Below are 12,794 nucleotides of genomic sequence, written 5' to 3' on the forward strand. Positions count from 1 at the left end.
CAGGACTTGGAAGCCATCAACATGACATCAGAATGACATGGTGGGGCAACTTGGATGTTGCTTTGTTTCATAGAGTGGGGGGGCAGGGCAGGTTCCAGAGGGAGTCAGGTTGAAATGCAGATGACTAAGGAGTAGTCTAACAGGACTCAGAAGTAGAAAATTGAAGAACGGCGGAGTTGAAAGATACAACAATTAGATAAACCTTATGGATTCCTTCCAGTGCTGTGTGCACCACAGCAGGGGCCAAGCTTGGTGTCTAATGTGTTCCCCAGCTGGCAGGACATGCCAGATGTCTCAGCAAAGGTGGTGCTGAAGAGAGCTGGCCATTCTCACCATCCTAGTGGCAATCAGCTCCAGCCTGGAGGCGTGGGCCTCATGAGGGGCATTTTCAGGGTTCATTCCAAGTGGGGTCCTTCTGTTGTGAGCTGTGATAATTTTGGCCAAAAAAAAAAAAAAACAAGGAAAGATGAAGATCTCACGAGCAATCTCCATAGAGAGTCTGCTCCAGTTTAGGCTGGACATTGTTTTTTTCTTTTCTTAGTTTTTTATTAAATAATAAAATAGAATAAGAAAACAAAAACTAACACATTGGACTTGAACAAAGACATAAGAAAAAGAACCTAAGAAAAGGCACAAGAAACAGAGACCCTCTCGTTTGCACACTCAGGAATCCCGTAAAAACACTAAGCTGAAAGTCATAATATATACACAGAGGACTGGTGCAGACCCGTGTAGGCCCTGTGTGTGCTCATGCTGGGAATTCTTTTGTCTAGAATGACTCAACTCTTAAAGCATATGCTGCTTGGCTTAAAGGAAAACTAAGAAGGTGGTCATCCCTGAGTTGACCCCCTAGAAGCAAACATTCTCCATGACGTTAAGTCTATTTTTCTGTCTTTACTATTATTATTGTTTTGGACTATTGTACAAAGGCACCTAAATACTTGGGTCTTCATCATTCTGTTTCTTTCCTCCACTTGGGTTAATACAGATATTAAGTCTAATAGTATCTACTTAGCATAAACAAGAAGATAAAAATGATTTCTCTGATTGAAATGTTTGTTATTTAGCATTAAGCATCTTCCGACTCCCTCGCGTTTTCCATTTTAATCCACTCGGCGCTTGGTTTGGGGATTGCTAGATTAGTTTTAATCCCCTGTCTAATAGCAGAGTAGTGGTGAGATTTATTACACAGGCAGGGCCTGGTTCTTGGATTTAAGAGGGCTCATGTGCACTCTTCATGCATATTCAATTTGGGCAACCACGGGTTGTGTAGGAAAGGTTGGGGAGACCTCCTTCATCTCAGAGTGTTTCTCCTCTGGCACATGGAGTGCAGACGGCGTTTATTGCATTAATCAAAAGAAAATTGATTCCAAGTGTTTTTCTCTTTGGGGGTCAGATTAATGTCCTTAGAATCGTCCCCCCCCATGCTCAGAATGTACTCTGCTATCATTTCAAAGTGTTCTAGATGTTTTCTTTACTTCTTAGGAGGCCAGCTTGAAGGAAAAGATAAATACATTACTATAAAATGGGTTCTTGCCAAGAAAACTGGAAAAAGTTGAACGGTCCCCACCCAGGGGATAAATATTTTCTGACACCACAGGAAAACAGGGGAGGAGGTCTCTGTGTCTAGGAAACCTAATGGTTGCCATTTTCCCTCCAAAGTGATTAAAAAAAAAAGTGCCTGTTAATTTGGATATTGTAGGTTCACTGTGATTAGTTCAGTATTTTCTGTTTGTCATGTGATATGAGTCATACTGGATGGACAGGTACAGGGACCTGGGTAGGCCTTTGGTCCTGTGAGAGCTGCGACCACAGAGCTTAAACCCACCTGCTGAATGTAACTGGGACCCAGAAAGCCCTGCCTCTCTTGCCTTTTCTAGACTCATTGCGTGGTGCTAAACAGTTCTAAAGTATCTAAAGTCCTTCAGATGAAAATTTAAAAATTGCAATACATTTTTCCATTCGTGATGTGAAAAATCCAAAAAGAGCCCTTCCTCTTTCCTTCCTCCCCACCACCTGTCTCTTCCCCTCCCACAATCCTCCTTTCTTCTGGTTTCTAGTAGACAGAGTCATACTGTGAAGCCCAGTCTGGCTTGGAACTCATTGTATAGCCCCAGCTAACTTCAAACTTGCTTCCTAGGTGATAAGATTACAGGCATTTATAACTACACCTGAAAGGGCATTCTTCATTTATTAAGGGTATTTTCTTCAATCTTCAAATTTTTAGTTGGCTTCCAAATTTATCTTTCATCCATTACAAATGATGTCAGGTATGACTATAAGTAATCGACAGTTAATGTAATTGATTTTTTTTGAGGGAAAAGAACAAGAAGAAGACGTACTCTTTGAATGTTTCTTATGCAGTGATTTAAAAAACCATTTGCCTGATATGCATATATATATATATATATATATATATATATGATTTATATGTTACCAATTTCAACAAATGAAGTCAATGATTTTACCACACTTGGAGCATTGATTCAGTGTTTTGACCTCTCTGAGCAAGAGGTATGAATAAGTTGTTGGCTCTAATACTCACTATGGTGGCTTTAGTCCCCATGACTTTGTAATCATGTAAGATAATGCCGGACACACACTACAAACCTGTAACACTTCTGCTCTGGAAGCTCCACTCATTTAAATTTGGAAACAAATTTGGGTTTTTTTTTTCAACTTTATATTTTTTTCATTTGTATTTTGTAACCATCCATGTTTAAGCTCCGTGAGGTTGGGGACATGTTCATAGTCACTTCCTCAGAGAGTAGAGTCTGTCAATGTTATAGTTAACAAGTGAACCAATGATTAAATGGGTGCATCTGTTGAGATGTCTGTGTTTCTTTGGTGTAAGTTGTCAGACAACAACTTCTTGAATTATAGTTGTCCCCTTTATCCAGCTGAGGACAACTTCCAAGACTGCCAGTAGAGCTTAAAACTACAAATACTACCAAACCTATATAGAGTTCCTTCCCATATACATGTAATAGCTATATTATATATAACATATTTCATAGCCAATAAATATTATATAATAGTCACATATGCTTATGAAAATGTGATAAAGTTTAATATACACAGGTACTATGAATACTAACATAATGTTAATGAGAATAACATTTCTGCAATTTCCATTTCATAGTCTCACACTGTAGTTGCCTATGATTGCAACTACAGAAAGCCACACTGTGACTAAGGAGTGTGGGATGACTGTGCTGACTAAGACAATGAGGTCTTTTTACACATTGCCAGCTATAATCCACAATCAAATGGAATATAAGAAAGATATGGGGTAGGGGAGAGTTTTGAATCCAGGGGTCCAAGTATGATATAGTATATTTCCTTAATATGTATGTGTAATAATAAATGCATTATATACCATATGCCATATGGCATATATAAGTAAAAATAAAACCAATTAACGGGGAAAGGGTAGCCAAATTGGAGATTTTAGATATTTTTGAGGCAATATTTTTAGATGATTCTTCCTACTTAAATAAGTACAGCATAAATGCCCCATTTGGAGGCATTTGGGAGGGAGCCCAGAATTCTGTTTTTCTAATGGATTCTCAAGGGTATTCTGAGTCACGTGGTCCAAGGACCACATTTTGAATCATAAAGCTATAGCCAAGCTACCACCTGAAGTTGATACTTGCATTTGATAAAATCAGAAAGACCACTCTGCCATCATTTCAAAGCCATTGGAAGCACCCTCTGCCCCAGGAAACCCCCTTAAAAATCATGCAACCATTCTACATTAGTTACTTTTCTGGTCATTGACAAAAGCAGCTTGAGGGAGGAAACATTGATTTTGTCTCATTGTTTAAGGAGTTCCGGTCCACCATGGTGGGGAAGGTGTGTTGACAGCAGCAACATTGTGGTGGGAGGGTGCAGCAGGGATACCTTTCCTGCTTACAGCCAGAAGGACAGGAAGCAGGAAGTGGATAGGAAGTGAAGCTTGGCATTGCTGCTTTTTTAGTGAGATTCCACTCCTAAAGATTCTATAACCTTTCAAAAATGGCGACCCCAGTTAGGAACCAAGTGGTCAAACCTGGGGACATTTCATATAGAAACAACACAGTCATTGTGCATCCACTACTGGAGACCAGGAATTGTGCCCGTCCCTTTGTCTGACATTTACTAGAATTTGACAGGTATCTGTTACTCACCATGGCCTCTTTGAGGGTAGGACTTATGCCCTAAATTATTACCTATTAAATCTTAACAAGTCCACAATCTTTGGGAGACCTCATGTGTTACGATAAATCTTTCCAGGCCCTAGCGCCACGTGGGTGGTCTCCGCCAGCCTCCCGAGTTCTGCCCGCCACGTGGATGGACAAAATAATACAGAGACATATTAGGTACAAAGCTGCTTGGCCAATGACTAGGACTTCTCATCTGCTAGCTCAGTCTTAACTATCATAAATCTATATATGTTATAAGACTTATCTTATCGGACGCCTTATTGGCGTCTCTCCTTGCTGGTGGCTCACATCGTGCCGCTGGAGAAGGAAGGGGAAAAGGGGCCACTTCCTATTTCTCCTCGGTTAAATGAGTCTCCTTGCTATGTCACTTCCTGCCTGGATCACCACTTCTCTACTACATTTCCCAGAATCCTCTTTGACTCCTAAATCTGTCTAACTTGCTGTTTCATTGGCCAAACAGAACTCTAATAAGCAATCAATAAGATAAACATACACAGAAGTACTTCCCCCATCACTCATGAACATGTATTCCTCTACTATCCTATACAGAGAACTATAATATAGTATGAATACCTATAGGTACAGTTAATTTTTTTTAAATCATGAAACATGTCTTCATGTAAAAGAATGTGAGATGGTGTATATGCACAGCCTACATACACATAATATGTTGAACACCCACGTGCCTGCTTTATTTGCATGTATATTCTTGCCAACTTCTTTGAGAGTTGCCAGCCAGTATCATCTGTTAATTATTCCTTTGATTTTACATGCATATTGACATATAAACTGTACTCACTAGCAGTGACTGACTTTCAGTTTGCATTGTTTTGGCATTTTATGCAAACAGGCTTACCCAGAATGAATTCTTCTGTGTATCCCTTCACATTTTAGTCTAATAATGTGTTTTCGAAATTCATGGATACCACTCAGGCTGGTGATAATTCATTCAACATAACTGCTATAGGGCTGGGGAGTTGGATCAATGTGTAGAGTGGTTGCTGTGCCAGGATGAGGACCTGAGTTCAGATTCCTGGAAGCTATGGCTCAGTGGGTAAGGGTACTTGCTGCCAAGCTTGAAGACCTGACTTTGATGGAAGGAGATAATCAGGTTTCACAAGTTGTTTTCTGACCTCAACATGTATCTCTCTCTCTCTCTCTCTCTCTCTCTCTCTCTCTCTCTCTCTCTCTCTCTCACACACACACACACACACACACACACACACACACACACACACACCTCTTAATACTAAGGTGTGTGCTTTAGTGTCAAATTCAGTAAGTCCTTGCTAAATGCTGAATCTTGAGGCTTTTCTCTTCCATTTTCTTCAGAGGATTTCACACTCTTAGGCTTTTCATTTAGAACTTTGTTCCATTTTGAGCTAATTTTTGCCTGTGGTGTAAAGAATCCAACTGAGTTATTTTGTATGTAGATTCCTAGTTTTCATAGCAGCATTTGTTAAAGACTGCCCTTGAGTGACCTTAGCACCTTATCAAAACCACCTAGCCACATATGTGAGCATCTCTCTGGCCCTTTATTCTACTCCATCTGCTTGTGCCCCTGTTCTTATGCCAGCAGCGTCTCTCCTTGGTCCAATTACTGTAGCTCTGGTCCAATTACTGTAGCTCTCTAAAAACTTGTCAAAGCAGAAAGTCTGCGACCTCAACAGCTTACATTAGTTTTACTAACATTGGAAAAGTTGAGATCTTCCACTCCATGAACATGGAATGTCTACCCACTAACTTGTATCTTCTTTAATTCCCTTTGATGCCACTGGAAGTGGATTTCTTTTCCAGATACTAGTGCAGTGGTTCTCAACCTTTGGGTCATGGCTTCAGGGTTGAACGACCCTTTCATAGAGGTCTCCTAAGACCATTGGAAAACAAAGATATTTACATTATAATTCATAACAGTGGCAAAATTGTGGTTATGAAGTAGCAATGAAGATAATTTTCTGATGGGGGTGTTCACCACAACATGAGGAATTGTATTTAAGGGTCACAGAAACTGGAAGGGTGAAAACCACTGGACTAGTGCATAGTGCCCCCCCTTTGTACATTTTAGACACTTTTTTATGCATAGATGTTCTTCCTTGTGTTGTAAAAGTTTCTGTGTGGTTTCCTGTAACAATAAGTCTTTCCACCAAGCTGCCAGAGCCCTGCTGCCATGTGGGTGCTTTCTGCCAGGCTGCCCAAGTTCTACCTGCTGCCATGTTAAGGTCCCAAGCAACACACAGAGACTTATATTAGGTATAAATGCTGCTTGGCCAATGACTAGGATTTCTTATCTGCTAACTCAGTCTTAATTATCATAAATCTATATATTTTGCAAGACTTATCTTATCGAGGATGCCTCCTGCTGGTGTCCTCTCTTGCCAGCGGATCACATGGTGACTCCAGAGCAGAGACCAGGAGGAAGAGCAAGAGAAAAAAGGGAATGACTTCCTTCTTGTCCTTGCTTATATATGAGTCTGCCTGCTATGTCACTTCCTGCCTGGATCTCTACTACATTTCCCAGAATCCTCTTTGACTCCTAGTCCCACCCCACCTCACTTGCTGCCTCATTGGCCAAACAGTACTTTATTCAATAATCAATAAGATGAACATACACAGAAGTATATTACCCATCAGTTTCCCACATTTGTGGTTCCTGTGGTTTTCATTTACTGTGTCTTGCCCTCTATAATGGTATTCTCCTCTTCTTGTGAGTTCACGTATTGATCTGGTAGTCCTTCAGATCTTGCCAGTCTACCTCTTCAGTGAAGAGTCACTTAAAACAGTTATGTATTATCTATTTTTCTTCATTTTGAACATTTATTACTATATTTTGTATAGTGTGTGTTGTGGGGGTGCACACATGTAGTTTAAAGGATAGTTTGGGGGAGTTGTTTCTTTACCTTTACCATGTGGGTCCTGAGATTACCAGGTTTGGTGGAAAGCTCCTTTACCCACTGAGCCATCTCACTAGCCTTTATTTATTTATTTATTTATTTATTTATTTATTTGTGTATGGACATGTATGCATATGATGTGCATGCTAGTGAGGACAGAGGTGGAAGACCAATGTCCCTGTCACTCTCTGCCTTGTGCCTTTGAGTCAGGGTCTCTTGCTGAACTCAGAGCTCCTGGCATTGAGCCCTAGAACCCATCCTGTTTCTGCTCCTCAGAGCTGGGCTTACAGGTAGACATGGGACTGTGTCCTGCTTTTATGTTGACGCTAACATTGGAACTCTGGTCATCATGCTTATACAACAAGAGCTTTCAACTGCCGAGCTGACACTCCAGCCCAAGAAGCTCTTACTTCTGTAGCTAGGAGGCACCCTTATCTGGGGTGTGTTGTTGGGTTCTGAAGTCTTGGGTTTTACTTCTTTCCTTGCTTGTCCTAATCTCTGTGCACTAATGGCAGTACTTCATCTGGGTCTGCATCCAGGGATGCACTGTCCCTCTTCGCTGCTTCTTGCTTTGGATTAAGCTAAAGGTTTTTGGTAGAGTCTGAAGTCTGACTCCACAGAGATTCTCCCTATGACTTATGAGCTCAATAAGCCTCCAAACATGCCCATTCAGAATGTAGTTGTTGTGAACTAAGTTCCCCTCAGGGTTTTTGAACTGCCATAATGCTAAAAGGGCAGTCATGGAGTCTCTTTGAAAGTATTTCTTGTAAAAACTAATGGTTACTGCTGTAAAAAGAATCCATAAAGTTTATCTTAAGTTTTTTGCACTTATTTTATAATTTGGGTGGTGGTGGTGGTGGTGTGTGTATGTGTGTGTATGTGTGCTGCACAAGTGGTGGTCAGAAGACAATCCATGAGAGTCAGTTCTCTACTTCCACCATGTATTCGCCAGGGGTCAGACTCATAGGTCATCAGGTTTTGTGGCAAACTCTCTTACCTCTTGAGCCATCTTCCAGTTCAAAGTTTATCTCAACTTTACATATTTTATCTCTGATTTTGTTTGGAATTTATCTGTACATACTGTTATCTCCTACTCACAAAGAAAAGTTTATTACTGCTTTTTTGGACAATGCATATAGCTTTTAATTCATTTCATTTTCTCAGTGCATGGACTAGAACTTCCTCTAGTCCAGTGTTAAATGGCAATGAGACAGTGTATGTACTGATGGAGGCCAGAATAGGGCATTGGATCCCCTGGTACTTGAAATACAGGAGGTTTTAAGCTGCCATATGGATGCTGGGAACTCAAGTCTGGTCCTCTGCAAGAACATCAAATGCTCTTGACCTATGAGTCATCTCTCCAGTCCCAAGAATTAAATCTCAATGGAGAAACTGCTTCTAAGATTTAAATTTGATCCTAAGTTTGATATATATCACAGAGTACATACTAACCCAATCATACTGGTTAATTGAAGAAAAGGTGGAGGTGGAAAGTGTTTAATATGATTTTTAATCTTTTAATATGTTCACTTATTCTTCATTCTTGTCTATGTCCAATCTGAGCAAAGCTAAGCTCATGATTCTTGTTTTCTAGCTTCCCTTGTGTATATATAGTTCTAATTGCAGGAGAATTTAAATACTTGTGAGGTTGAGGTCAGGGAGAAGTATTGTTAAATATGCTGTTCTTAAATTTTGTTCTCTTTCATCAAGTTCCCTCTTTTTCTCACTTACCCTAACCAGGAGGTGATAACTTTCAACCTTTGGCAGTGCTAACTTCATCAGCTGTTGGCTAATATGAGGCTGAAAGATGCTCTGTGGAAGATACACATCCTTGCTTAGCTTTCTTCCAACCTCACTGTAGGATATACCCCCTCCATTAATGAAACTATAGTCTTCATGCTTACCAGCTGCCTTCTCTCCACAAACTTTTGATTGAGTGAGAAAACATGTATACCCACCAGCTGAAAAATACCCTCCTTCCTGGAAATTAGGAGCTAGGACCCAGATAAAACCAGATATGTATTCTTTAAGTAGGTGAATGTGGACCATGCAGATTCAGTAGCTGCCATATCCTCATTTCTACCCACTGTGGGGACTGTGGACAAGAGGTATGGTGGCAAAGAGCAAAGAATTCAGTGAGAAGCTGAGGGGACCACTCGGGTCTCTGACAGCATTCCTCCTTCAGCCTAGTTGCCTTACAAACTTTGGATCTCAGGAGACACCCCCCCCCCCACGTCTTGGAATGGTTTCTCTTTGCAAAAACCATATGGGATCACTGGCTTTGGCATCAGGTTCACCTGTCTGAATTCTACTCTACATGTTGGCTACATGCCTTTGAGCAAGTTACTTAGCCCTGCTTGCCTCCAGTTGTGCATTTGTGAAACGGGTGCTAGTCACTGGCATTGTGCACAGTTCTTGTGAGGACAGGTTTTCAGTAAATAATCATTGTGAGCTCTGAAGCCATCTTCTGGTCGGAAACCATCTTTGACAGCACATGGTTGGCATTTCTTATCACATGTCCCCTTGTGCTTTGTGTTATTGCTTCTGCAATACTTGGCTGTCTTCTTATTGGATCTCAAAGTTCCTAGCAGGGTGAGTCCTAACACACACATCTCTATGATCTATTGTAAAAACCATAGAGTGTGTGTTCAATAATACTGCTGGAATGGGTTATCTATGTATTCTTTTGAGTCTCCTGTCTGAGAACACCAAATGTCCAAAGTAGAATATCACTTCTGAAATATGCTGGCCAAACACAAACTCAGGGATCTTCCATCATGGGAAGGACTCTGACGAAGGTGAAGTGTCCTGCCCTCTGACAGGCCCTGAAGGTGCTATGTTGCTTTCCTCCTAGTTTTTCTAATGAGATCCCACAAGGAAGTCCAGTATGTACAGCTGACAGGTGGGGGCTCTGTAACTAGGCAGGGACAATATGCTCTGAGCCCCATGTTCTGTTCTCAGGGTAGACACATTGGCCGTGCCAGTCTCACCAGGTCTCAACTCCAAGTTGGGACTGACCATTCCTGCCTAGCTCATGGCCTCTGACCTCCAGTGAGACCAAGAGAGAAATGGCCTAGAAGCCCAACAAGCAGTACCCTATAAATTTGTGGCACCTTTATAATAAGATTAAACAAATGGGAGAATGTAATGCAGTTAATTAATGATTGTCCCTCAATCACAGCTGTTTTATTTTGTGATTATGGAGCCATCCTGAGATGTGGCATGACAGATTTTTCTTTCACTAAGATAAAAGCTCAAATAATCCCTTTCCTCAATTTCTTTATATTTTAATATCTTTATATTAATAAGACATTAAAATGTTATGAACTTTATTTTTCAGTTATCAGAAGAAAATACTTCTAGAGTTTATTTATATCTCTAAAATGTTATAATTTAGTGTTAAAAAGTATACTACTTAAAATGAAGAAAAATATATGTTGCAACTTTGTTTTCTATGATTAGAACAAAACTCTTATAGTAACACAGTGAAGTTTTAATTTTCTTTCTAGTACACACATATTACTATACTTTTTTCCCTTCTGTGTGGTTTACACATTTTTCTCTTATTGAAAATAGGTTTTTTTTCTCACATAATATATCTTGATTATAGTTTCCATTCCTTCTACTCCTTCTGGTTACTCCCCAGGTCCCCTCCCATCTGGATCCACTCCCTTTTTGTCTCTTATTAGAAAACAGACAGGCTTCTGAGGATAATAATAAAATAAAATAAAAAGATAAAACAAAAAATTAACACACCAGAATTGGAGACAAACAAAAAGAAGGAAAAGAGCCCAAGAAAAGGTACAAGAAGCAGAGACCTACTTGTTCACTCAGGAATCCTATGAAAAGCCATAAAACATACACAAAGGACATGCAGGCAAAAAGAGAGAAGGAATGTTGAGTTATAACATTTTAGAGATGTACATAAACTCTGGAAGTATTTTTTTCTGACAACTGGAAAAAGAGAAAGTTTATGACATCTTATTATAAATAAACAGTGTTACAATAAGTCTTTACTCCATCTGCCCATGCCCTGCCGTCACATGGGCACCCAGAATAACACACAGAGTCTTATATTAATTTACAATGCTGCTGGCCAATTGACTAAGATTTCTTATATGCTATCTCAGTCTTAATTATCATAAATCTATATATTTTATAAAACTTATCTTATCGAGGATGCCTTCCACTGGTGTCCTCTTCTCGGAATCACATGGCGTCTCCAGAGCAAAGAGCAAGAGGAATAGGACTAGCAAGAGAGTGATTTCCTGCTTATATTCTGAGTCTGCCTGCTGTGTCACTTCCTGCCTGGATCTTTTTGCTACATTTCTCAGAATCCTCCTTGACTCCTAGTCCTGCCTAACTTGCTTCTTCATTGGCCAACAGTACTTTATTCAACAATTAATAAGATAAACATACACAGAAGGACATTCCCCATTAAAACAGTAAGATAAAACTGAAAGAAAGGAAGAACCCTCACATGACATTTTGAGAGAATGAACCATTGAAGATGGTATTGAACTGTTTTCTCAACAAACTCACCAGTAGATGGTTGGGTTGGCCATCTATTGCTAGGTGTGCAGTCTGCCTGTAAGACTAGTTTGTTTACCCAGCGAGATTTCCTTGGAGGAAACTAAATTTTCCTTTCTCTTCTCTTCTTTTCTTTTCCACTTCTTTCTTTTCTTTCTTTCTTTCCTTCTTTCTTTCTTTCTTTCCTTCTTTCTTTCTTTCTTTCTTTCTTTCTTTCTTTCTTTCTTTCTTTCTTCCTTTGGTTTTTGAGACAAGGTTTCTCTGTGTAGCTTTGGAGCCTGTCCTGGAACTAGCTCTTATAGACCAGGCTGGCTTCGAACTTACAGAGATCCACCTGCCTCTGCCTTCCCAGTGCTGGGATTAAAGGCATGTGTCACCACTTCCCAGCTTGAGAAATTTTCATTTGCAAGTGGTTATCAACTGGAGAGTGCTCTGGGTTAGAGATGGGGGCATTTGTCCCATTTCTCCTTTCAGCTCTAGGGTCCATCTGGTTCACACACATGCAAACCCTGTGCATGCTGTTTGTTTCTGTGAGTTACTATGTGAATTGATCCTGTTGATTCAGATGGTCTTGTTTTCTTGGTGTCCTCCATCCCCTCTGTCTCTTATACTGTTTCTGCCTTCTCTTCTTCCAGGTTCCCTGAACCCTGAGGGGAGGGATTTGATGGAGACAATGTCTCTAACTCTCTGCATAATGTCTGACTGTGGGTCTTTGTATTTGTTCCCATATGCTGTAGGAGGAAGCTTTTCTGATGATGGCTGAACAAGGCACTGGTAACGTATAACAGAATGTCACCAGCAGTCATTTTACTGTTATCCCCCCTCCCAATAACAGTAGTATATGATTTTACTCTAGATTCTTGGACTATCTAGTCTCAGGTTCTTGGTCACTCAAGCAATGTCAGGTATTGTTTTCATCTTATGGGGTGGGTCTTAAGTCAAATCAGATATTGGTTGGTTACTCCCATAAGCTTTGTGTTACCATTGCACTAACATATCTTGCAGGCAGGACAGATTGTAGATCAAAGGGTTTGTGGCTAGCTTGGTGTTTATGTTTCTCTTTTGAGAGCATGCACCCTTCCTCTACCAAAGATGCTAGGACATAGAGGCAAAGGCTCTATGTAGACACCAGCTGAAGTTCTCCATGTCCGGCTTGACTTCTCCACAT

This window comes from Cricetulus griseus, chromosome 3 (genome assembly GCF_003668045.3).
Source record: "Cricetulus griseus strain 17A/GY chromosome 3, alternate assembly CriGri-PICRH-1.0, whole genome shotgun sequence".
Taxonomy (NCBI): Eukaryota; Metazoa; Chordata; class Mammalia; order Rodentia; family Cricetidae; genus Cricetulus; species Cricetulus griseus.